Consider the following 27,311-nt stretch of genomic DNA (forward strand, 5'->3'; position numbering starts at 1 on the left):
ACAGCAATGACCTTCTCTGCCGGGACCCTAACCTGACAGCAATGACCTTCTCTGCCGGGACCCTAACCTGACAGTAATGACCTTCTCTGCCGGGACCCTAACCTGACAGCAATGACCTTCTCTGCCGGGACCCTAACCTGACAGCAATGACCTTCTCTGCCGGGACCCTAACCTGACAGCAATGACCTTCTCTGCCGGGACCCTAACCTGACAGTAATGACCTTCTCTGCCGGGACCCTAACCTGACAGCAATGACCTTCTCTGCCGGGACCCTAACATGACAGTAATGACCTTCTCTGCCGGGACCCTAACCTGACAGTAATGACCTTCTCTGCCGGGACCCTCACCTGACAGTAATGACCTTCTCTGCCGGGACCCTAACCTGACAGCAATGACCTTCTCTGCCGGGACCCTCACCTGACAGTAATGACCTTCTCTGCCGGGACCCTCACCTGACAGTAATGACCTTCTCTGCCGGGACCCTCACCTGACAGTAATGACCTTCTCTGCCGGGACCCTAACCTGACAGCAATGACCTTCTCTGCCGGGACCCTAACCTGACAGCAATGACCTTCTCTGCCGGGACCCTAACCTGACAGCAATGACCTTCTCTGCCGGGACCCTAACCTGACAGCAATGACCTTCTCTGCCGGGACCCTAACCTGACAGTAATGACCTTCTCTGCCGGGACCCTAACCTGACAGCAATGACCTTCTCTGCCGGGACCCTAAAATGACAGTAATGACCTTCTCTGCCGGGACCCTAACCTGACAGCAATGACCTTCTCTGCTGGGACCCTAACCTAACAGTAATGACCTTCTCTGCCGGAACCCAGCGCTGACAGCAATGACATTCTCTGCCAGGACCCTAACCTGATAGTAATGACCTTCTCTGCCGGGACCCTAACCTAACAGTAATGACCTCTGCCGGGACCCTAACCTGACAGTAATAACCTTCTATGCTGGGACTCTAACCTGACAGTAATAACCTTCTATGCTGGGACTCTAACCTGACAGTAATGACCTTCTATGCTGGAACCCTACCCTGACAGTAATGAGCTTCTCTGCTGGGACCCTAACCTGACAGTAATGACCTTCTATGCTGGGACCCTCCTCTGACAGTAATGACCTTTTCTGCTGCGAGCCTACCCTGACAGCAATGACCTTCTATGCTGGGACCCTACCCTGACAGTAATGACTTTCTCTCCCGGGACCCTAACCTGACAGTAATGACGTTTGCTGGGACCCTAACCTGACAGTTAAGACCTTCTATGCTGAAACCCTACCCTGACAGTAATGACCTTCTCTGCCGGGACTCTAACTTGACAGAAATGACCTTCTCTGCCGGGACCCTAACCTGACAGTAATGACCTTCTCTGCCGGGACTCTAACTTGACAGAAATGACCTTCTCTGCCGGGACCCTAACCTGACAGTAATGACCTTCTCTGCCGGGACCCTAACCTGACAGCAATGACCTTCTCTGCCGGGAACCTAACCTGACAGTAATGACCTTCTCTGCCAGGACCCGAACCTGACAGCAATGACCTTCTCTGCCGAGACCCTAACCTGACAGTAATGACCTTCTCTGCCAGGACCCTAACCTGACAGCAATGTCCTTCAGAGGTGCTGAAGGTGTTCAGTCTTGTGCAGCCTCCAGTGAACAGTCAGACAGGATATTCAGCGTGGCCGGTGGCTTTGTCGCACTCATGTGGACCAGGTTATCCTCCACCTGTGGGGAAGATCTTACATTTGTGAAAATGCAAAAAATAGAGAGAGAGGGAGCGCACTAAGGCAGTAAATGAGGGACACCAGCGGGTTTAACAAAGGTAATCCACTCACCTGGTGTGGTTGTGAAGGGTCACAACCACCTGGAGAAGTTTTGGCCGCTGCAGATCCCGGAATGCAGATACATACAGTATATCCGCACTAGACCACAGTTACCCTGATGAAGTGGCCAGGTGGCCATGAAACGCGTTGGCTTGAGTGTGAATAAAGGTTTGCTTGCATCTTCGCTTGGTTCCTTGTGGTCTAGCGCGGATATACCCTGGCTTTTCTCTTCATCTACTGTATACATTTGTGAAAATGAATCAGGCGTGGATCAGTGCCGACTTTCATTCAACTGCAGCTGAAACCAATGATTAAATCCGCCATACCATCTGCATGTCTGTCCATTGGGTTCCGTAATGTTCTGTTGCCACCACTAATGACGTGTAATGTGTATATGTGCCCCCCCGATATATGTGTGCCTGTCCAGGAGCTGCCGGATGTGCTATCATCTCTTACATGGGAGGACACTGTTAACCCTTCTCTGCCAATCTTGGTCCATCGTCATTCAGATATCAAATAAAGAAAAGGGTTGCACTAAATTGCACTAAAGCAAGTCGATGTGAAATATATGAAGTGTGAATAGCGTAATGGCTTTTGAAATTTATGTAAAAACACATGAGATGCTTTGCACAAAATTTGGCCAAAAAATTCTGAGCCCATCCACCAACGTCAGGGTAATCTCATGGATCGGATGGGTCCCTGACCTAACTGCCCAGTGTGAACACTTACCTCTGGCTAATGTCTTGGTAAAGCCTGTATTATGTTGACGTTGGTGGATGGGATTTCTTTATTTGCTATGTGAGATGTTTTTGGTATGCACTGAGTTCAGACTAGTTCTTTGTCATTCAGATATCGTCATTAGAGAGGAGCAAATCTTCTGGAGCTCACATCCATCAGCTTTGCTGAATTTTGCCCCAAACTTTGATTTGCAGCAAATCAGATCACTGTCCAATTAAAAGCACATCAAATCTTCCAATTATTCCAAAAAGAATAGTCTAACCCTCTGAGGTCTCCTTACATTGCATCCAACGCCTTCCTGGCCCTCCAATGCAAACACAGGTTTAGGAATGTGGAAAGCAAACCGCAGATTGATCTGATGCCGGAGAAAATTCCACAAGAGTTTGATTGGCATTAAATCAATTTGCTCAACTCGAACGTTCACCCCGAGCTCGGGAAACAATGTTGCTACATGCTAATAAAATCCTCAACAAGCTGCACATGAAATACTAACCTCTGGGTGGACGCATGGCATAGACATCCCGCTGCAGAGGACCACAAGTCATATTAACCTTCATGGCTGTAATCTCGCTCCACACATCTTGGTGTATGTTATGCCTAAAGGAAATGTCAGGCAGGAAAGATACAGAACATTGGAGGGTCCACTCATACGTGGGCATGTGCTATATCCGTTGGCTTCAGTAAGTGGGCACGTCTGTAGAAGAGATACATGACACCAGGGAACATTGTTGTGAGTTCATTTTCCCCTTCACTACTGAGGCCAGAGGAACTCCCTCTTCTGGTAAAGAAAGGTAGTGAGCCTGAATATCAAACACCTGAGGCTGATGATGATGACTGGCTGAGTGGAGTTACTGACTGGATATAAGGCTGCCGACGCCCTTCTGCCCTGCGGGTGATTTCTCTGTGGGATCCTTGGAGACCAGTCTGAATTCCTGCTCCTCTAAAGCTAAGTTTGCTGCTCAGCTTTTTGCATTGGTGCTTTGACTTTGTTTTGCTTTGCTTTTCTGGATTTCTGCCATTCCCTGCTGGGGTGTGCTGAATTCCTTTAGCTCTGTCTTCTGAAAATACCTGAGTGCTGATTTAGTTTTTGAAGCCTAGCTGCTTCAGGGCCTTTTTCATATCAGCTTGTTGGCTTATGTCTTTGATAGGGTTTTGGCAGATTGCAGACAGCAGCCTTCCTGTCCTTTCCTATCTAGGTAGTTTTGGGCCCCATCTTTGCTCAGTCTATCTTTCTGTCTGTGTTAGTGTTTTCATCTTGCTTCACCGTCATTATATGTTGGGGGCTGCCTATTGCTTTGGGGTCTGCTCTGGGGCAGTTTAGATTTCCCCTTTCTTTCTTTAGTCCTATTTAATTCTCCGGCTGTGATCGAGGGGTCTAGGGCATCGTAGGAACCCCCCACGGCTACTGCTAGTTGTGTTGATAGGTTCAGGGGTCTGCAATCTGATAGTTGCCAACTTCTCTGGTTTTCTGGACTTAGCTTGTATTTCTGTTTTTGCCTCCTACGGTGACTCATTCATAACAGAACATGTAACTCATGGGTGGGATATGCTCCAGTGGTCCTCCGAGGGTTTGTGGTGTTGGCCTTCTCTTAGATAAGATATTGATGCAAATAAATTATTTTTTATTTTAGTCTTTGCGCTTATTTTGACTTTATATCCGGTTCTTTTTGATGGCGTCTTGGTTTCTCATGGATAGGTCTTTGAATGCATCACAGTCCGGTGATATAAGCATGCTCACTGCAATATTATATGAGCACGCTCACTGTATAATATTCATAATGCATAGTTACATCTACTACACAATAATATTGGTGCACACTCTACATTGCCTTTTGTTTCTAATTTCTCGTTTAAGTCGCATTGCATCATTGATTCTCTGTTTCTCTGCAGCCATTACCACCGCCACATCTCAGCCGGTGTGCGGCTCTCCAGCTTTCTCCAGCCGGATCGTTGGGGGTTCGGATGCAGTAGATGGACAATGGCCCTGGCAGGCTAGTATACAGTATCTGGGAAGCCATTTCTGCGGAGGGTCCTTGATCTCCAGCCAGTGGGTGCTGAGTGCCGCTCATTGCTTCGAACCGTAAGTTCTCTATGTGAATCTCGTCACAAATCACATATCAGAATGTATAAAAGGCTTTATCATCTTCACCTCTTGTCCCTTTCCTCCATTGCTCTCGTCTGTCAGTTTTTATTTGGAGGCCTAATGGTCAGATTTAGGTCAAGTGTTCCAACCATGTGGCCTTCAAAAAAGCCAAGAAGTGCAGACATATGCCGATGTGACACAGCGCAGTAGTGTCCTGGCTACAGCTCATTCCTGAACTCGGTGGGGTACTTTGGTCAGACCCAATGGTACTGATAGATTCAAGTAATATAACACAGGGAGGTGAGGGAACCTGTTCTGTAGTGAAGCTTTTAGGAGTTTTGGGGAGAAAGTCCTCATCAAAAACTGCCTGAAACATTGCTTCAAAAATGTTTGAAAAACTCGTTCTATTTATTTCTTTTGTAAGACGACTTTGGTGTTGATATATTTGGTCTTTTAAGTGTTTTTTCAGCTCCCGGTTTGGAAGGATTCCAGGTGCGAGGAGACATGGCAGTCAATGCTTCAAAGTCAATGTTGATGGAATCCGCTCCAAATTAGGCACTGTCCAATCAGAAAGCTGCAAAACACTTCAGGGAACAAACTCCACCGGAGATACCACTAAGGCTTTGTGCACACCACCTCTATTAAACTTGGATGAAGATTTTCAAGGAAAGGACGTTTCAGAAAACTGTGGAATTCCTTTTCCTGAATTGTTTTTTTTTTTTTGCTTCTTTTTTTCTCCGATGCTTCCAGAGTCATCTTATGTTGGTTAAGACTGCAAAAATTTTTGTTTAGGGTTTTCCCGTGGATTTTATGGCCTCTTTTTTATTGTCGTTTTCTGGCAGTTTTTCCATTGAATAACAGCAATAAACGTTCCATAAGACATTCGCTTCTTCCAGGCTTTATTTGAACTTTTCCTTTGTTTTGTATCGTAAAGTGCTGTGTCTTCCGAGAGGAGAATGTCAGAAGAATGGACAAGTCACTTATTTTACAAATCTAAAGTGATTAAAAGACTTTCAAAAGCCCGAGCATGTGTAGGAAAATGGTTTGCACTTAGAAATTCTTACCGTATAGTCATCGTTTTTGGAGGCTTCTGATGGAGTTTTCAGGCAGGTTCTGCAGCAGATTCCACTTGAAAAAGATGTTGCGGATACAAACCAAAGACGGAACAGATCCCAAATGGTTGGTACTAGGAGCCCACCATGTTTTTGAGCACCTCACGAACACTCTGTGTGCACACATACTTAGGGCTAATCAGTAGAGTGGAATTGTAAATTGCATTTATGTTGGCCACTAAGTCACCACGTAACTGGACAACTCTTCTTTTGTCTCTGGTCATATTTCAGGCTTCTCCCCATCATTAACACTGAGGTGCATCTGGGGGCTTACCGACTGTCACAGGGTAATCCACAGAGTGTTCTGAAAGGTATAGACTCTGTGTATAACCATCCGAGATATTCAAGCCAAGGACATGAATATGACATCGCTCTGGTCAAGCTCAAAAGTCCGGTCATCTACACCAACTACATCCAGCCCATCTGCCTGCCCTCCGCTTACGTCACTTTCCCTTGTGGCATGGAGTGCTGGGTCACCGGCTGGGGAAATATACAGAGTGATGGTAAGTGACGCAGAGACCTCCACTCAGCATGCTGCACAGTGATACCCAAGGATGGGCAAAATTATTTTGGCAGGTGTGAAGTTTTCAAAAGTGAAGTGTTAACAATCATTTTTATCAATTAACAAAATGCAAAGTAAATGAACTAAAAAAAAATCTAAATCCCATCAATATTTGGTGACCACTCGTCACCTCCATCATCAATATTCTTGTGACGGCCCGTCACCTCCATCATCAATATCTGGTGACCACCCGTCACTTTTGTCACGGGGTCCTTCTCCTCCCATATCATAAAATCAACAGAGCGAGAGATGAGTGAACAGTCCAAGAACCTTTACTACATGCAATCCGAAAGGTCGATAAAACGATCCACCACACAGAAGATAAAACAGTCCAGGAACACGGATACAGTCCAGTAACGGGATAAATGTCTCCAGAGATGAGAGTCACAATCCTCCGCTTAGAGATCGGTTTGGCTCCAGATACTTCTCTGTATCGGCTCCTCCAGCAGTATTTCCTGGGAAATTCTCCAAGTCTCTCTGGGGTGCAGGCCTTCGCATCAGCATCCCACAAAGGATCTATCTAACTGTTCTGTATGTCCTCCTCAGGCCCCCTCCTTATGGATATAAGGAGGGGGCCTGAGGAGGACATACCTCCTCAGATACCCCTGGATAGGGGTAGCCAAACTAGTTGGAGAGTTTTCGGGTCCCCCAGACCTGGGAAAGGTGCCTCAGAGATCAAGGCACTTCAGGGGGTGATTTGCGGCATTTGGAGAGCAGAGGGGTCATGAATGGATAGTCAGGAAAAGTCAGCAGGGGTTCATCAAGAGGCATGGACACATTCAGGCTGCAGATGGTAACTGAGCTAGTTCAATTATCGGACCTATTGGAAGGTAATTAAAACTCTAGACCAGATTGGGAATACACAGAATAATACAGAACAACAAGACAACACTCCTAAAATCAGTAAAAATATGAACATAGACAGAATGATACCAGACACACCATCACAACCTCTTCCCCCTTTTAATAAGTGACCACACCATCAGGTCTCCTCACTTTAGTACACATTGCTCAACTATTGATTGCTCCTTGTTCAGTGGTGGGGTAGGTTGTCCTGAGAGAGTCTATGGATCTTCTTGTTGGATAATGGCTCAAACAAAATGGCACTGGAGGATATCTGCAAGAAGTCCTCCCATAACTCCAGTACAGCACAGTTTGTCCCCATAACCATAATCCAAATGCACAAAAGCTCGCCATATATATTTGCGAGTATTCCTCACCAGGATAATGGGAATTCCTTTGCCCTGCTGAATTGCCTCTGGTCGAACAACATGGGGTCAGTGATAGCCAGCAGTGCCCCTGTGTCTTTAAATCCCGACACTTTGTATTCACCAATTAAGATATCCTGCAGTTGACATTGCTCTGGGTAGCTTGGGGACAAAGGCTGGAGGCCGTAAACTCCAGAAGGGGTATCTATGCTGCCAAGCTCGGTGATCAACTCTGGTGGGGGTGGTGTTAACTCTTTCTCAGGCGGGATAGCATGCAGAAGATGCGCCGGACGTAGGATGTGGTTTATTGTCCAGAAGCCTCCTCCATTGCTGTTGGATAGTAAGGGCCTCATTGGCCAGGGCTGCAGCTCTATCCAAGGTGCATGGTGTGCGCTCCGGGACCTATTCCCGTATATCTGCTGGGCACGTGGCAAGAAATTGTTCTATAAGGAACGCCTGTATAACATCTTCCACAGTGAAGGCGTTTTCTGCTTCCAGCCATCTCCGACATGCCTGTGACATCTTATGAGCATACATCCTAAACGCTGCCCCAATGGTGCATGGGAGATCTCTGAACTGGGCCCTATATGAGTCTGGGGTGATAGCATGGTAATCCAGGATAGTACATTTGACAATGTTATAATCCCGGTTCCACTGGGAGTCAATGGTTCGGTAAGCCTCCGCCATGCTTCTGTTCATGAGTTCCACTAACAAACGCACCAGCTAGAGTGGGGCACCTCCATCACGGCACATTGCTGATTAGAAGTCCTTGAAGAACCCCCCCACATCTCCGGAAGCCTCATCAAATGGCTTGAAGTCCATCCAGGTGATCCGTACAGGCTCCCGAATCGTTGGGTTTACACTTCAAATCACATTACTCAGTCTTACGGGGTCCATTACTTCTTGTCTCCGCTGTGCCTGGCGGGCAGCCTTCTCCCTGTACTCCTCAGAGACGCCTGGGAGCAGAACCACTATCTCTTCTTCGTACCACACTACCCACTGGCTTTTTGGGGTGGGAATCCCCGTCTCCAGCACTTGTCTGTTAGACATCTAGGAGCAGGTGGCCGGGCTAGCACCCACCAGTAGGTCAATTAGGCCTCTTTAGTCAGTCCCTGGCAGATTAGGCCCAGATGTCTGGCTCTCCCCTGTAGACTGGATATGGCCTGTACTCACTCTGTGGGTGGTTCTCCATTAGGTTGCAATCTGTTGATCCCACTGCTTACCACCAGTTGTCATGAAGTCCTTCTTCGGTATCTGTATCAATCAACAGAGCGAGAGATTAGTGAACAGTCCCAAGAACCTTTATTACATGCAAACCGAAAGGTCCATAAAACAATCCACCACACAGAGGATAAAATAGTCCAGGAACACGATACAGTCCAGTAACGGGATAAATGTCTCTGGAGATGAGAGTCACAATCCTCCGTTTAGAGATTGATATGGCTCCAGATACTTCTCCGTATCGGCTCCTCCAGCAGTATTTCCTGGGAAATCAGAGATTCTCCAAGTTTCTCTGGGGTGCAGGCCTTCGCATCAGCATCCCACAAAGGATCTATCTAACTGTTCTGTATGTCCTCCTCAGGCCCCCTCCTTATGGATATAAGGAGGGGGCCTGAGGAGGACATACCTCCTCAGATACTCCTGGATAGGGGTAGCCAGACTAGTTGGAGAGTTTTCGGGTCCCCCAGACCTGGGAAAGGTGCCTCAGAGATCAAGGCACTTCAGGGGGTGATTTGCGGCATTTGGAGAGCAGAGGGGTCATGAATGGATAGTCAGGAAAAGTCAGCAGGGGTTCATCAAGAGGCATGGACACATTCAGGCTGCAGATGGTAACTGAGCTAGTTCAATTATCGGACCTATTGGAAGGTAATTAAAACTCTAGACCAGATTGGGAATACACAGAATAATACAGAACAACAAGACAACACTCCTAAAATCAGTAAAAATATGAACATAGACAGAATGATACCAGACACACCATAACAACCTCTTCCCCCTTTTAATAAGTGACCACACCATCAGGTCTCCTCACTTTAGTACACATTGCTCAACTATTGATTGCTCCTTGTTCAGTGGTGGGGTAGGTTGTCCTGAGAGAGTCTATGGATCTTCTTGTTGGATAATGGCTCAAACAAAATGGCACTGGAGGATATCTGCAGGAAGTCCTCCCATAACTCCAGTACAGCACAGTTTGTCCCCATAACCATAATCCAAATGCACAAAAGCTCGCCATATATATTTGCGAGTATTCCTCACCAGGATAATGGGAATTCCTTTGCCCTGCTGAATTGCCTCTGGTCGAACAACATGGGGGTCAGTGATAGCCAGCAGTGCCCCTGTGTCTTTAAATCCCGACACTTTGTATTCACCAATTAAGATATCCTGCAGTTGACATTGCTCTGGGTAGCTTGGGGACAAAGGCTGGAGGCCGTAAACTCCAGAAGGGGTATCTATGCTGCCAAGCTCGGTGATCAACTCTGGTGGGGGTGGTGTTAACTCTTTCTCGGGCGGGATAGCATGCAGAAGATGCGCCGGACGTAGGATGTGGTTTATTGTCCAGAAGCCTCCTCCATTGCTGTTGGATAGTAAGGGCCTCATTGGCCAGGGCTGCAGCTCTATCCAAGGTGCATGGTGTGCGCTCCGGGACCTATTCCCGTATATCTGCTGGGCACGTGGCAAGAAATTGTTCTATAAGGAACGCCTGTATAACATCTTCCACAGTGAAGGCGTTTTCTGCTTCCAGCCATCTCCGACATGCCTGTGACATCTTATGAGCATACATCCTAAACGCTGCCCCAATGGTGCATGGGAGATCTCTGAACTGGGCCCTATATGAGTCTGGGGTGATAGCATGGTAATCCAGGATAGTACATTTGACAATGTTATAATCCCGGTTCCACTGGGAGTCAATGGTTCGGTAAGCCTCCGCCATGCTTCTGTTCATGAGTTCCACTAACAAACGCACCAGCTAGAGTGGGGCACCTCCATCACGGCACATTGCTGATTAGAAGTCCTTGAAGAACCCCTCCACATCTCCGGAAGCCTCATCAAATGGCTTGAAGTCCATCCAGGTGATCCGTACAGGCTCCCGAATCGTTGGGTTTACACTTCAAATCACATTACTCAGTCTTACGGGGTGCATTACTTCTTGTCTCCGCTGTGCCTGGCGGGCAGCCTTCTCCCTGTACTCCTCAGAGACGCCTGGGAGCAGAACCACTATCTCTTCTTCGTACCACACTACCCACTGGCTTTTTGGGGTGGGAATCCCCGTCTCCAGCACTTGTCTGTTAGACATCTAGGAGCAGGTGGCCGGGCTAGCACCCACCAGTAGGTCAATTAGGCCTCTTTAGTCAGTCCCTGGCAGATTAGGCCCAGATGTCTGGCTCTCCCCTGTAGACTGGATATGGCCCGTACTCACTCTGTGGGTGGTTCTCCATTAGGTTGCAATCTGTTGATCCCACTGCTTACCACCAGTTGTCATGAAGTCCTTCTCCGGTATCTGTATCAATCAACAGAGCGAGAGATTAGTGAACAGTCCCAAGAACCTTTATTACATGCAAACTGAAAGGTCCATAAAACAATCCACCACACAGAGGATAAAATAGTCCAGGAACACGATACAGTCCAGTAACGGGATAAATGTCTCTGGAGATGAGAGTCACAATCCTCCGTTTAGAGATTGATATGGCTCCAGATACTTCTCCGTATCGACTCCGCCAGCAGAAGTTTCCAGGGTAATCAGAGTTTCTCCAGGTCTCTCTGAGGTGTTGGCCTTAGCATCAGCATCCCACAAAGGATCTATCTTGTCTTTCTCCTCAGAAGGATAGAACTGTCCTATTTATACCCACATTTGTGTTTTAGGTCATCCTCCACAGGTCAGGGGGAGGTGGCAGGAGCTCATCTCTGATTGTTTGAGTATTTAATCAATATACATAGTTACTCCTCTGCTCTGCAGGTCAACGAGCCACAGGAGACCACACAATGGTCAACCAACATATTATCAGACGTTGATTGTTCCTTGATCTTGCATCCTTCTCTTGCAAAGATAGCAGACAATACCCTCTAGGAGCTGATATAAGAGGCAAACAGCAGTCATTCAGAAATATTTAAAACTCATATGACAACAGTCTATGGTTCTTCACCTGCTGAAAACAGACTTCTGGATAATTCGCATTAAATGCTGTGTCGTCACATTAGAGGAGATACACAGAATGATACAGAACAACAAGACAACATTCCGAAAATCAGTAAAAATATGAACACAGACAGAATGATACCCCACAAACCATAACATAACATCACAGAGGCAATGGGGGAACAGTCTCTCAGTTAATCTCCCCTGTCCGGGTTACCTCTTAGCTGTTTCACACTGCATACGTCCATTCCCTCCTGGGAGCTGTCAGACACACGCAGCCATTACACAGCCTCCACACGTGCTCTCCAGGAAGCGTGCCGAGACCTTCCATATGGACCAACCAGATCCAGGCATTCCCTCATGTGACCTACCCTGGTCACATTATATGGTCCGTAGCCACGCCCACCGGATCACATGGCTATGACCTCATTGCAGGTCTTACACCAGATTCACAACAATTCAGACACATACAACTTATTATGGGCGGTTTAGACACACGCCCCTGGGTGGATTTGTAGGTGAATGGTCCCACCTGACTCACCAGTCACCTGAAGGCTTCCCTGACATATTGTAACAGAAACGTCAGCAGTACCTCTGCTGATTAACACTCAAGCCTCCATCCCAAGGCCACCCACCTTGAGATACATAATGGTCATTTATCATCCTACTCCCATTATGACAATGGATATACCTGTATGCTCGCCCTGGGACACCCACACAGCGCCCCCTAGCGGACACAGAGGTCACTACACCACATACTTCCCTCCTCTGTTCAAACTTGTGGGGTTGAACACATGACATCACCCACGGTTCTCGACACCGGGCACCCATGACACCTTGCCCTACAAGTCAAGAGGACCAACTCCGTCTTTTTGGCCCATCATACGGCATCATAGTTACGTTTGACTCTCCCTCCCCCAGAGGTCAGTATATCGGCCTTGGGCTTTGGCCTTCCAGTCAACGCCCGTCTGCGTGACCAGACACTCTTTAGTCTCCACCTTTCTACAGTACGCTCCATCACTCGACCTTTTTCTCACTGACCGGCTCTCCCAGTGGGTACAGTCAGAAGTCTCCCTTACAGTTGCGTCAACTGTCCGGCCTGAGTCTGACCCATTGAGTATCGTACCAGAGCTAAGGTTTCTCAGCCTCGTACTGCAAGTCGAACTGCCACTTGCAGATCTTTGATGTCCTTGCCTTGCTGACTGTCTTCGGCCATCTGCCATTTCACTACTCGGAGGGACCCTTCGGGTCCTTTACATCTTGGGTTGAAGGTGGCCACCACCTGATGTTCCGCATTTCCTTATTGATCTGTAGTCGTTCGAGCTTCAACTGCTCAATCTCCAGTAGGTACGTTACTCTATATTCTAGGAGCAACCGAAAGTTTTTAAGGCTCTCCCTGGAGCCAACCACAATGATGGGAACCATGTCCTCTTCACCAAATAGCTGGACTTCACCATCAGGAGGGATCCTCACCCTCGCCACACCGGAGATGTTTACAATATCTTGCATCACCTTCCCGAGCCTTCCAACGACTCTCCCAATCAGATATTTGGGTACGGGAATTATATCTTCGCCCAAGCCAGCCGTTTCTTCACTTCCCTTGTCAGCTCTAAACGTCGAGCAGCTTTCATATTACTCCGCCTGAACAACTGTTTAGCGTGGAGACATTGCAGATGCATATCTTTCAGGACAGCTACCTGCTTTGCTGTGTCTTCCCTGGCTGATAGTACCACCAACTGCCGAGTTTCAGGTGCACAGTGCACCTTACATGCTTTGACCGCCTTTTTAAAAGCCTCATGCAGCTTCATTGGTACAGGCTTCTTGTACGTCTTCGGGTACGTCAATCACGCATTTGAAGGTCGTGGACTTGCTCTCTTCCTGGACAGAAGGTTCTGGGTTTACCACGGACACTTCCCTCAATACTGTTGTCCCGACCGGGGAAATATTTTGTTCAGCTTTCCGCTCCAAGTCTTCAGGAGGTTTTACCTCTTTGAGACCCCTTGCCAAGATGGGTACCGGCAGTTCCGTCTTGCCCAACCGCTGTAAGTCTTCGTCCAACTTCTTCCGCAGAAGACCTTTTACAGTTTCTGTGAGTACTTCTACCTCTTCTCTGAGGGTCTTATTCAGACTTTGCCACGTTGCCAGGTGACCTTTGAGCTCAGAGACTTCCTTCTCTAGCTCTTCTACTCTGTGCTCCCTTTCTCTCTCAGAGCCACAGTCACCCCCAGAGTCTGAGTCACCCCGATCATCCAAGTGAACCCTCCAGTTACCCTCTGACCGTGTGTCTGCTCCAATCGTCTAATCTACCAGCTCACCATCAGTCATGTCACGAGACATCAGGTCCGTAAGTTGGGCAGATGTACCCCTTCTTCCGGTCACTCCTACATCTGACCTGTCCACTTTAGGAGGCATCACCGTCTCAATGTCTGCTAGCTCAACAATAGAATGGTCTCCATCCCCTGCATATTGAAACAAGATAAAGTCCCGGACCCTCTCAAAGGGATACACTAAATTTGGTGGGATACTGCCACCTTGGCACTCAATCCTTTTGGACCCCTCAATTATCACTCTGTCCACCGTATAGTCCACAGTGACCCCATTGTGGCAGCGAACCTTGACCTTTTTCTCGGTCAGACAGACAACGAGAGGAGTTCCTGTCAGAGTTACCTGACTCTTTGAGTCCAACCGTCCAGAGACTCCTACACGGTGTAGCATCACAGTACACACCTGCGGCACGTCTTCATCCGGAAAGCATGTCCTGCACTCAGGAAAAGTCATACACACACATGGCTGTTAGGTGTGGATGCAGGACATTAGCTAAGACTGAATCAGCTGCGTGTCTGAGTCATTCTTAATCGGTACCAGATGTTTTGCGCTCGCACAATGATTTGGAATGACTGGTGAATGAGGATTCATTGTCGTTTACGACCCCGACAGCTGTTCCCCAGACATGATCACTGAGGTAACCAGTGCTGCCCCTTCTGAAAACTCCACCTCTTTTCGTACCACTATCCCCTTTTTGGACTTGGCCTCCCCCTGGGACTCCACCCCCTTTTGAGTTACCACCTCCCTCTGGGACTCCACCTCTTTTTGGGTCACCACCCCAATTTGGGCCACCATCCCCTTTCGAGATCTCCCCATGTCCTTTCGGGGTTCTTAGACCAAAGTTCACACTATCCAGTTTATGTCTTCTATGATACCACACCAGCTCCTGCTGGCACTTCCACAGCTCCTGCTGTAGCTGCAAAGCCCCGACACCTCCGGCTGCTGCTCACAAACAGCTGCTGGCGTCACCTTTGTAACCCCACAGAGTTACAGCAAGCCGCTTGTCACCTTCGTAACCCCACCGAGTTACAGCAAGCTGGTTGTCACCTTCGTGACCCCACTGAGCCACCGCAAGCTGATTTGAGAGGGAGAAGAAAAAAAAACACAACACCAAAAACACACATGGCCTGTGTGTGTGCTATTTAGGACGTCTGTCTCCTCCTGAGACCGTCCAACACACAGGCCTCAGCGGGTGCTATTCAGGGATCCGACCCTCCTCCCAGGGTTTCCTGTTATGAATGAGTCAACGGAGGAGGAGAAAACAAAAATACAAGCTAAGTCCAGAGAACCGGAGAGGTTGGTAGCTATCGGTTTGCAGACCCCTGATCCTATACACTACAACTAACAGTAGCCGTGGGGGGTTCCTACGGTGACCTAGACCCCTCGTCACAGCCGGAGAACTACATAAGCCTAAAGAAGGAAAGGGGAAATCTAAACTGCCCCAGAGCAGACCCGAAAGCAATAGACAGCCCCCAACATGTATTGTTGGTGAAAAACAGATGAAAACACCAACACAGACAGAAAGACAGGCTGAGCAAACGATGGGGCCCAACTAACTAGATAGGACAGGACAGAAAAGATGCTGGCTGCAATCCGCAAAAAACCCTACCAAAAATGTCCCAACTGTCTGATAGGGAAAAAGGCCCTGAAGTCGCTAGACTTCAAAATCACTATGTCAGCACTCAGGTATATTCTGAAAACAGAGCAAAGAGATCAACTGATCAGAGACAAAAATGGAATTCAGCCAGTCCCAACCAGGACTGGCTGAATACAAACACTAAGGAAACCAGACAAAATCTCATGGAATAATAGCAGGGCAAAAACTTAGCTTTTAGTAGACAGGAACTAAACTGGATGCAAGAGCTCAGAGCAGAAAGGATCACCAGCAGCCCTGCAGGGTGTCGGCTGCCTTATATCCACTCAGAAATTCCAGATGTCCAATCACACTCCGCCTGTTCAGATGACAGGTTCTTCCCATCCCAATCAATTTCACTACCTCTCTTCACCAGCAGAGGGAGTTCATCAGACATCAAAGGTGAAGGGGAGAATGAACTCACAACAGTTTCCCAACACACCGACCTCAGCAGGTCCACAGTCTTTCTCACTGACCCCGGTCAGTACCACATGGACACCTGTCCATTACCTGCTGGTGTCGGCCACACAGGTTTCCAGACGCCTCTTCTCCTCAGAGGTATCCCACAATTTATCACCAACCTCTTTCTCTGACTCCGGTCAGCATACCACACGGTTTTCACGACCGTCACCTGTCGGCCACGCAGGTTCTCGAACCCCTCTACCGCAGAGGTGTCCTATAAATCTCTTTCACTGACCTCGGTCAGCATGCCACATGGTTTTCTAGACCATCCGCTCTCCTGGCTCAGAGTCGCCAGCACTGCAACATGTGCTTCTTGGAACCGTTGCCCTTAGCAACCGAGTTTTGCAGACCTCGTCCGTTGCCCCTAGCAACAAGGCTACAACAGTGCCCTTAGCATTCTCTACCAATTGTAAGGTAGCGCTTGTTATTCAGGTTGGTGATACTTGCTTCGCTGCAGAAAACCAGGTCCGGCACAGGCTTTTCAACATAAACAAAATCCATACGGTTTATTTAGGCAGCATAAGCCTTAGCAGCATGAGGAAAACAAAACAGTCTTTACAGCAGACAACAAGGAATCTTCATAGTGGAGCTCTGCTCCCTCAGCCCTGTGGTCACACAGGCGGTGCTTTATCCAGCCATCAGGCTATACAGTCTCTCAGATAATCTCCCCTGTCCGGGTTACCACTTAGCTGCTTCACTCTGCAGACGTCCGTTCCCTCCTGGGAGCTGTCAGACACGCGCAGCCTTTTTACACAGCCTTCATACGTGTACTTCAGGAAGCGTGCCGAGACCTTCCATACGGACCAACCAGATCCAGGCGTTTCTCCATGTGACCTACCCTGGTCACCTTATATGGTCCGTAGCCATGCCCACCGGATCACATGGCTATGACCTCATTGCAGGTCCTATACCAGATTTACAACCATTCAGACACATACAACTTATTATGGGCGGTTTAGACACACGCCCCTGGGTGGATGTGTAGGTGACTGGTTCCACCCGACTCACCAGCCACCTGAAGGCTTCCCTGACACATTGTAACAGAAATGTCAGCAGTACCTCTGCTGATTAACACTCGAGCCTCCATCACAATGCTACCCACCTTGAGATACATAATGGTCATTTATCATCCTACTCCCATTACGACAATGGATATACCTGTATGCTCGTCCTGGGACACCTACACAGCGTCCCCTAGCGGACACAGAGGTCACTACACCACAGTGGCTATAGGTGGGCAAAGTAGCTGTTGCATATGAGCAATGTTGCTTGTAGAGACTCCTCTGCCACTTAATAAGAGTAATACTTATCACATGGTAAATCTGTAATAAAAGGAGAGTATTCCTTCTGATGGATGCAGTGGTCAAAGTTCCACTTTTACAGCAAATTGCACTTCTCAGCTCTGGATAATCATTTCAAAAAGATCCCAATTCCAGCAAAACAAACTTTCATCTCATGGACATAAAGGCTAAGAAATGAGTTAATATTGTCACGGGGTCCTTCTCCGATACCACACAATCAACAGAGCGAGGGAAGTGTGAACAATCCCAAGATCTTTATTACAGGCAAAATTAGAAGGTCCATAAACAATCCACCACACTGAGGATACAATAGTCCAGAACAAGAATGCAGTCCAGTAACAGGATAAAATGTCCAGGTAGATGAGATTCCAAAACTCTAGCAGCCAGAGGATAAAATGGGTCCATACGCTTCCTTCTCTCTGATGTGCAGTCTTCACAAGATCATTACCACACAGGAACTGAACTGCCCAGCTTCTGTCCTCCCCACCCCCTCCTTGTGTCCAGGGGTAGTCAGACAGGTTGGGGTGGTTTGCAGGCCTCCCAGAGGAGACAAAGGAGCCTTGGGAATTAAGGAACTACAGGGGGTCTTCAAGAGACAGATACAGTCAGGCTATAGACATACAAGGTAACAAGAATAACACTACGAAAATCAGTGAAATAGAAATAGACACAAAATGATATCCATATAGCCTATCACACCATCACAACCTCTCCCCCCTCATAATAAATGAGCACGCCATGAGGTCTACACAGACCTCTGGTCTGCTCACTTTAGTCCACATTGCTCAATCGTTTATAGTTCCTTGTACAGTGGCAGGGCTAGGTCAGCCTGGGGGGCCTATGGTTCTTTTTGTCGAGACAGTCCATCGGCGTTCTGGTGTTGGCTTCCCCACTTTTATTGGATGGAGAAGCTGTAGGGTTGTAAGGACAAGCTCCACCGCAGCAATTTTCCATTGTCCCCTGATACGCGGTACAGCCACGTGAGGGGGTTGTGGTCTGTAACAATTGTAAAGTCTCTGCCATACAAGTATGGCTGCAATTTTTTTAGCGCCCATACGATGGCAAGGCACTCCTTTTCAATAGTGTCATAGGCAACTTCCCGATCCAGAAGTTTCCGACTGGCAAAAGCAACTGGATGTTCTTCTCCGGCGGCGTTCACTTGGCTAAGTACTGCCCCAATGCCAAAGGTGGATGCATCTGTCTGCACGAGGAACCTGCGCTTATAATCAGGGGCAGCCAAGACAGGAGCAGTGATGAGGGCGGTCTTTAACGCTGAAAAGGCATCCTCGCATGCAGTCGTTCCATGTCACATTCCTCGGCATGTTCTTGCGAGTCAGGTCGGTTAGGGGATTGGCCAAAGTGCTGAAGTTAGAAACAAATTTGCGATAGTAACCAGCAGTTCCTAAAAATGCAAGTACCTGCTTTTTTGTCTGGGGTCTACACCAGTTGCTAATGGCTTCCACCTTGGCAGGCTCAGGCCTTAGGGTCCCACCCCTACTCTATTCCCGAGGTACTGCACCTCAGCCATCCCTATTTGGCACTTATCAGGGTGAATGGTCAGTCCTGCAGTAAGGATACAGTCCAGCACTATGCCCAAGTGTTTAAGATGTTCCTCCCAGTTTGTGCTAAAAATGGCAATGTCGTTTAAGTAAGCACAGGCAAAGTCCTGACATTGTTGTAACAGTCGATCTACCAGTCTCTGGAAAGTAGCGGGTGCAGTTGTCATCCCAAAGGGCATTCCCAGGATCTCAAAAAGCCCTAATGGAGTAATGAAGGCCGAGCGCTCCCGAGCGTCCTCCGTTAGGGGTATCTGCCAGTACCCCTTGCTCAAGTCTAGCGTGGTCACAAATTGGGCACTGGCCGGACGATCCAATAGATCATCAATCCTGGGCATGGGATAAGCATCACTCTTGGTGGCATCATTTAATCGTCTGTAATCAACGCAGAATCGTGTTGTACCATCCTTCTTGGGAACCAGGACAACAGGAGAGGCCCAAGAACTGTGAGATGGCTGAATAACTCCCAGTTGTTTCATCTCCTCCAGTTCATCCTTTATCATGCCTTGAACAGCCTCTGGAACCCGGTAGGCAGCCTGCTGGATGGGGCGTTGTCCGGGGGTTTCCACATGGTGGCTGGTGAGAATAGTCTTCCCCGGCTTTGAGGAGAAAGCAGCAGCCCTCGGCCTTAGTACGGCGAAAATATCGTCCTTTTGTACAGTTGTGGCCAAAAGCATTGACACCCCTGCAATTCTGTCAGATAATACTCAGTTTCTTCCTGAAAATAATTGTAAACACAAATTCTTTGGTATTATTTTCTTCATTTAATTTGTCTTAAATGAAAAAACACAAAAGAGAATGAAGCAAAAAGCAAAACATTGATCATTTCACACAAAACTCCAAAAATGGGCCAGACAAAAGTATTGGCACCCTCAGCCTAATACTTGGTTGCACAACCTTTAGCCAAAATAACTGCGACCAACCGCTTCCGGTAACCATCAATGAGTTTCTTACAATGCTCTGCTGGAATTTCTTCTTTCAATCTTCTTTGGCAAAATGCTCCAGGTCCCTGATATTTGAAGGGTGCCTTCTCCAAACTGCCATTTTTAGATCTCTCCACAGGTGTTCTATGGGATTCAGGTCTGGACTCATTGCTGGCCACCTTAGAAGTCTCCAGTGCTTTCTCTCAAACCATTTTCTAGTGCTTTTTGAAGTGTGTTTTGGGTCATTGTCCTGCTGGAAGACCCATGACCTCTGAGGGAGACCCAGCTTTCTCACACTGGGCCCTACATTATGCTGCAAAATTTGCTGGTAGTCTTCTGACTTCATAATACCATGCACACGGTCAAGCAGTCCAGTGCCAGAGGCAGCAAAGCAACCCCAAAACATCAGGGAACCTCCGCCATGTTTGACTGTAGGGACCATGTTTTTTTCTTTGAATGCCTCTTTTTTTCTCCTGTAAACTCTATGTTGATGCCTTTGCCCAAAAATCTCTACTTTTGTCTCATCTGACCAGAGAACATTCTTCCAAAACGTTTTAGGCTTTTTCAGGTAAGTTTTGGCAAACTCCAGCCTGGCTTTTTTATGTCTCGGGGTAAGAAGTGGGGTCTTCCTGGGTCTCCTACCATACAGTCCCTTTTCATTCAGACGCCGGCAGATAGTACGGGTTGACACTGTTGTACCCTCGGACTGCAGAGCAGCTTGAACTTGTTTGGATGTTAGTCGAGGTTCTTTATCCAACATCCGCACAATCTTACGTTGAAATCTCTTGTCAATTTTTCTTTTCTGTCCACATCTAGGGAGGTTAGCCACAGTACCATGGGCTTTACACTTCTTGGTGACACTGCGCACGGTAGACACAGGAACATTCAGATCTTTGGAGATGGACTTGTAGCCTTGAGATTGCTCATGCTTCCTCACAATTTGGTTTCTCAAGTCCTCAGACAATTCTTTGGTCTTCTTTCTTTTCTCCATGCTCAATGTGGTACACACAAGGACACAGGACAGAGGTTGAGTCAACTTTAATCCATGTCAACTGGCTGCAAGTGTGATTTAGTTATTGCCAACACCTGTTAAGGTCCACAGGTAAGTTACAGGTGCTGTTAATTACACAAATTAGAGAAGCATCACATGATTATTCGAACAGTGCCAATACTTTTGTCCACCCTCTTTTTTATGTTTGGTGTGGAATTATATCCAATTTGGCTTTAGGACAATTTGTGTTTGCAATCATTTTCAGGAAGAAACTGAGTATTATCTGACAGAATTGCAGGGGTGTCAATACTTTTGGCCACAACTGTATATCCGATAAATGGGAGCCCAGGGGCACTTGTTCCAGTGGTCCTCCCACTTGGGCAACCTGGAGGAGATCGGGGAGATACTCGGCGGTGGTATCACTAGGGGGGTGGCAGACAGCTAGAACAGGCAGAGATCGGTCGTGGTAGTCTTTCAGCATGTTAATGTGGATAGTTTTCAGTCGTCGACCACTAGAGTCCAGGGCAATAACATAGTGTCATTAATTTTCTTGACAACCTGATAAGGGCCTTCCCACACTGCTTGAAGCTTGTTGGCAGGGGAAGCAGTAATCATGAGCACTTGTTGTCCTTCCATAAATTCCCGGGTCCTGGCATTACGGTCATACCAGGTTTTTTGTCTGGACTGGGCCATTCGCTGATGTTCTTTAGCCAAGGTAGCTAGCTGGGCGAGACGGTCTCTGAGCTCTAGAACATAGGGAAAGATGGGCATTCCGGTATCTGAGATGTCTCCCTCTAAATGTAGTAAGGTTTCTCCTTGCGGAGAGTGACATGCCAGCTGTGGCTTGTCAAGGTAAGGAGACTTATTCGCCGTGCAATGCTCCTCTGGGAAAATAATATGCAAATTGTCTCTTCAGAAAGAAAGAGGACTTTTACTCTACAGCGCCACCTATTGGTAGTAGCGATCCTACAAGTCACAATCAACCCTTTAACGAGTCTTGTAGTATGACTTAGGATACAAGCCAAATCAGAATCTCAATTTGCAGACAGAGAGCCAACAGCTCGAAACACCGTGTCTGCAAATTGAGATTCTGATTTGGCTTGTATCCTAAGTCATACTACAAGACTCGTTAAAGGGTTGATTGTGACTTGTAGGATCGCTACTACCAATAGGTGGCGCTGTAGAGTAAAAGTCCTCTTTCTTTCTGAAGAGGCAATTTGCATATCCCTCTAAATGTTCTTTCAGAAGAGTGAGAGACCCATGGACCTTCCGGCTAAACAGTAGTTCGAAGGGAGAGAACCCTGTGGACTCTTGAGGAACCTCCCGATAGGCGAAGAGGAGATGTGGCAGGTACTTTTCCCAGTCTTTTTCAACGTCAACAAAAGCCCTCAGCATATTTTTTAGGGTTCCATTAAAGCGTTCACATAGTCCGTTGGTCTGCGGGTGGTATGGGGTGGTGCGAATGGCTCGAACACCACAGGTATGCCATAGGGACTGGACCAGATCTGACATGAACTGAGTGCCTTGATCCGATAATATTTCACTAGGAAACCCTTCCTGGGTAAAGATGATAACAAGGGCCTCGGCTACCTTTACTGCTGTAATACTGAACAGCGCCACAGCTTCAGGATACAGTACTTAGTGGCATACGGTCAGGATATATTTTTTTCCCGACCGGCTGGGGTGGGCCAGAGGACCTATGATGTCGACAGCTACACGTTGAAATGGTTCCTCAATTATGGGCAGGGATTGCAGGGGTACCTTATATCGAGCTCCTAGATGCCGCATTCGCTGGCACACATCGCAGGTGCGGCAATAATGGGCTAATGACTGCGAGACGCCCGGCCAGTAAAAACTTTGGGTGAGTTTCTTTTCAGTCCTTTTCCTCCCTTGATGCCCAGCCAAGGGGATGTCAAGGGCCAGTTGGAGTAGCTGTGCCCTGTACTTCTGAGGGACAATGAGTTGCCTGGTCGTTGCGTCAGGGTTGCCCTGGTCACTGACCTTTGTTACTCGATAATACAGTCCGTTTTCTCGAGTGAAACCATCGTCATTATCTCCCATGTGCCCAGTTTCTGCCTTTCGCCTAAGGGCTGCTAAGGTAGTGTCACCCTCTATTTCTCTCCTAAACTCCTCTCTGTCCCAAGACTCTCCCAATGTAGTAGCAGCGAACGTATTGCTTACCGACTCTGAGGCGGTTCGTGGTGGTTGCTCCCCGGTGAGGTCCGGATGACGTAGTGCTTGAAGGGCCTGTAGTCGGGTGACTGCTCCCACAAATTGGCACTGTAACTCCCCAATGTCGTTCCCAAGGAGGATATCTGCAGGAAGTCCTCCCATAACTCCAATCCAACACAGTTTTTCTCCACAACCATAATCCAAACGCACAGAAGCTCGCTGTATATATTTGCGGGCACCCCCCGCCAGGACAATGGGAATTCCTGTACCCTGGTAAATTGCCTCGGGTCAAACCACACGGGGTCAGCGATAGTCAAGAATGCCCCCATCTGTCTAAATCCTGACACTTTGTATGCATCAATTAAGACATCCTGCAGGTGGCGTTGCCATTGCTCTGAGTAGCTAAAGGACAGAGGCCGGAGTCCGTACACTCCAGGAGGAGTATCTATGGTGCCGTGGTCGGTGGTCCACTCTGGTGGGGGTGGAGGTAGCTCTTCCTCAGGTGGGGTGGAGTGCACAAGATGCACTGGACGAGGTGGGGCTGCGTGGGGCTCCCTCCGAATCCTTGAGGGACAGCCAGATTTCAAATGTCCAGATTGCCCACACCCATAACACCTCCTCTCTGTGATACCCCCAGGTCGTGGTCGGAACTGTTGGGGCCTAGGATTGTGAGGCGTGATTGTCATCGACTTGCGACTAGATGGAAGGGCAGATATAATTGGAGGAGGACGGGGTGCGGGAGCAGGCCATGGTTCATTGTCCAGAAGCCTCTTCCATTGCGGCTGGATAGTAAGGGATTCATCGGCCAGGACTGCAGCTCTATCCACGGTACACGATGTGCGCTCCCGGACCCATTCCCGTACCTCTGCGGGGCACTTGGCAAGAAATTGTTCTATAAGGAATGCCTGTATAACATCTTCCACAGTAAAGGTTTTTTCTGCTTTCAGCCATCTCCGACATGGCTGGGACATCTTATGTGCATACATCCTAAACGATCCCCCTGTGGTGCATGGGAGGTCTCGGAACGTGGCCCTATATGAGTCTGGGGTGATAACATGGTAATCCAGGATGGTCCGCTTTATAATGTTATAATCCCGATTCTGCTGTGCGTCAATGGTTTGGTAAGCCTCCGCCATGCTTCCAATCAGGAGTCCCACTAACAAACGCATCCAGCTAGAGTGGGGCACCACCATCCCAGCTCACTGCTGCTCAAAGTCCTTGAAGAACCACTCCACATCTCCGGAAGCCTCATCAAATAGCTTAAACTCTGTCAGGTGATCCATACAGGCTCCCGGATTGTTGGGGTTACACTCCATATTGCGTTACTCCCTCTTTCAAGCTCCATTGCTTCTTGTCTCCGCTGTGCCCGGCAGGCAGCCTCCTCCTTGTACTCCTGAGAGACGCCTGGGAACAGAACCGCCATCTCTTCTTCGTACCACACCAACCACTGGCTTTTTTGGATAGGCATCCCTGTTTCCAGTGCTCGTCCTTCAGACATCTGGGAGGAGGTGGCCGGGCTAGCGCCCACCAGTAGGTCAATTAAGGTTTCTTTAGTCAGTCCCTGGTAGTTCAGGCCCAGGTCTCTGTCTCTCTCCTGTAAACTGGATACAGTCCAATTTCTGTACTCACTCTGTGGGTGGTTCTCCATTGGGTTACACTCTGTTGATCCCACTGCTGCCACCAGTTGTCACGGGGTCCTTCTCCGATACCACACAATCAACAGAGCGAGGGAAGTGTGAACAATCCTAAGACCTTTGTTACAGGCAAAATTAGAAGGTCCATAAACAATCCACCACACTGAGGATACAATAGTCCAGAACAAGAATGCAGTCCAGTAACAGGATAAAATGTCCAGGGAGATGAGAGTCCAAAACTCTAGCAGCCAGAGGATAAAATGGGTCCATACGCTTCCTTCTCTCTGACATGCAGTCTTCACACGATCATCACCACACAGGAACTGAGCTGCCCAGCTCCTGTCCTCCCCACCCCCTTCCTTGTGTCCAGGGGTAGTCAGACAGATTGGGGTGGTTTGCAGACCTCCCAGAGGAGACAAAGGAGCCTTGGGAATTAAGGAACTACAGGGGGTCATCAAGAGACAGATACAGTCAGGCTATAGACATACAAGGCAACTAGAAAAACACTATGAAAATCAGTGAAATAGAAATATACACAAAATGATATCCACATAGCCTATCACACCATCACAACCATGTACTGGAGAAACGCTAATGGTACAGATTATATAACACACTATACGGTCTTATCAATGAGCCCGAAATTCATCGTAAATCGTCTGAGGCCACCGGCGCCCCAGATCTCCAAAAATTCACAGCCGTGATAGATTCTTGTCCATCATTCTGGGATTTACTGACTCTTCTCTGATCATTTTAACAGTGAGTTTACCTTCTCCGGAAACTCTGCAGAATGTGAAGGTGCCGCTGATAGATCATGAGACGTGCGACCGAATATATCACATAGATTCTGGAGTGAGCAGCTCTTATACCATTGTGGACAACACCATGATTTGTGCTGGATACACGAAAGGAGGGAAAGACTCTTGTCAGGTGAGAAGCCATGGGATCAATCGTCATAATAGATAGTCACAGTAAAATCTAATTAAATATAACTACTATTACACTGCCCCCTATGTACAAGAATATAACTATTATAATACTGCCTCTATGTACAAGAATATAACTACTAGCATACTGCCCCTATGTACAAGAATATAACTACTATAATACTGTTCCTATGTACAAGAATATAACTACTATAATACTGCCCCTATGTACAAGAATATAACTACTATAATACTGCTCCTATGTACAAGAATATAACTACTATTACACTGCCCCCTATGTACAAGAATATAACTATTATAATACTGCCTCTATGTACAAGAATATAACTACTAGCATACTGCCCCTATGTACAAGAATATAACTACTATAATACTGTTCCTATGTACAAGAATATAACTACTAGCATACTGCCCCTATGTACAAGAATATAACTACTATAATACTGTTCCTATGTACAAGAATATATCTACTATAATACTGCCCCTATGTACAAGAATATAACTACTATAATACTGCTCCTATGTACAAGAATATAACTACTATAATACTGCCCCTATGTACAAGAATATAACTACTATAATACTGCTCCTATGTACAAGAATATAACTACTATAATACTGCCCCTATGTACAAGAATATAACTACTATAATACTGCTCCTATGTACAAGAATATAACTACTATAATACTGCCCCTATGTACAAGAATATAACTACTATAATACTGCCCCTATGTACAAGAATATAACTACTATAATACTGCTCCTATGTACAAGAATATAACTACTATAATACTGCCCCTATGTATAAGAATATAACTACTATAATACTGCCCCTATGTACAAGAATATAACTACTATAATACTGCCCCCTATGTACAAGAATATAACTACTATAATACTGCTCCTATGTACAAGAATATAACTACTATAATACTGCCCCCTATGTACAAGAATATAACTACTATAATACTGCCCCTATGTACAAGAATATAACTACTATAATACTGCCCCCTATGTACAAGAATATAACTACTATAATACTGCCCCTATGTATAAGAATATAACTACTATAATACTGCTCCTATGTACAAGAATATAACTACTATAATACTGCTCCTATATACAAGAATATAACTACTATAATACTGCCCCTACGTACAAGAATATAACTACAATAATACTGCCCCTATGTTCAAGAATATAACTTCTATAATACTGCCCCAATGTACAAGAATATAACTACTATAATACTGCTCCTATATACAAGAATATAACTACAATAATACTGCCCCTATGTACAAGAATATAACTACTATAATACTGCCCCTATGTAAAAGAATATAACTACTATAATACTGCCCCTATGTACAAAAATATAACTACTATAATACTGCCCCTATGTACAAGAATATAACTACTATAATACTGCCTCTATATACAAGATTATAACTACTATAATACTGCTCATATGTAGAAGAATATAATCGCCATATTACTGCTTTATGTAAAATAATCTACCGTATATACTCGAATATAAGCCGAGATTTTCAGCCCTTTTTTTGGGCTGAAAGTCCCCCTCTCGGCTTATATTCAAGTCATATACTCCATGGGGTCAGAGGGGGAGGGGGGGCAGGGGTGTCAGGTCATACTTACCCGTCCTGGCGTTGTCTCTTCAGCCCCCAGCTTCTCCGCGCTCTCCCT

General features: G+C 47.1%; 1 pseudogene; it reads left to right on the plus strand.

The window, feature by feature from the left end:
- The window catches only part of LOC141050645 (transmembrane protease serine 9-like), a 59,413-nt pseudogene that overhangs the window by 30,355 nt on the left and 1,747 nt on the right, over positions 1-27,311 (plus strand).

This window comes from Dendrobates tinctorius, unplaced genomic scaffold (assembly GCF_039654945.1).
Source record: "Dendrobates tinctorius isolate UK_male_01 unplaced genomic scaffold, ASM3965494v1 ptg000152l, whole genome shotgun sequence".
NCBI classification, from domain to species: Eukaryota; Metazoa; Chordata; class Amphibia; order Anura; family Dendrobatidae; genus Dendrobates; species Dendrobates tinctorius.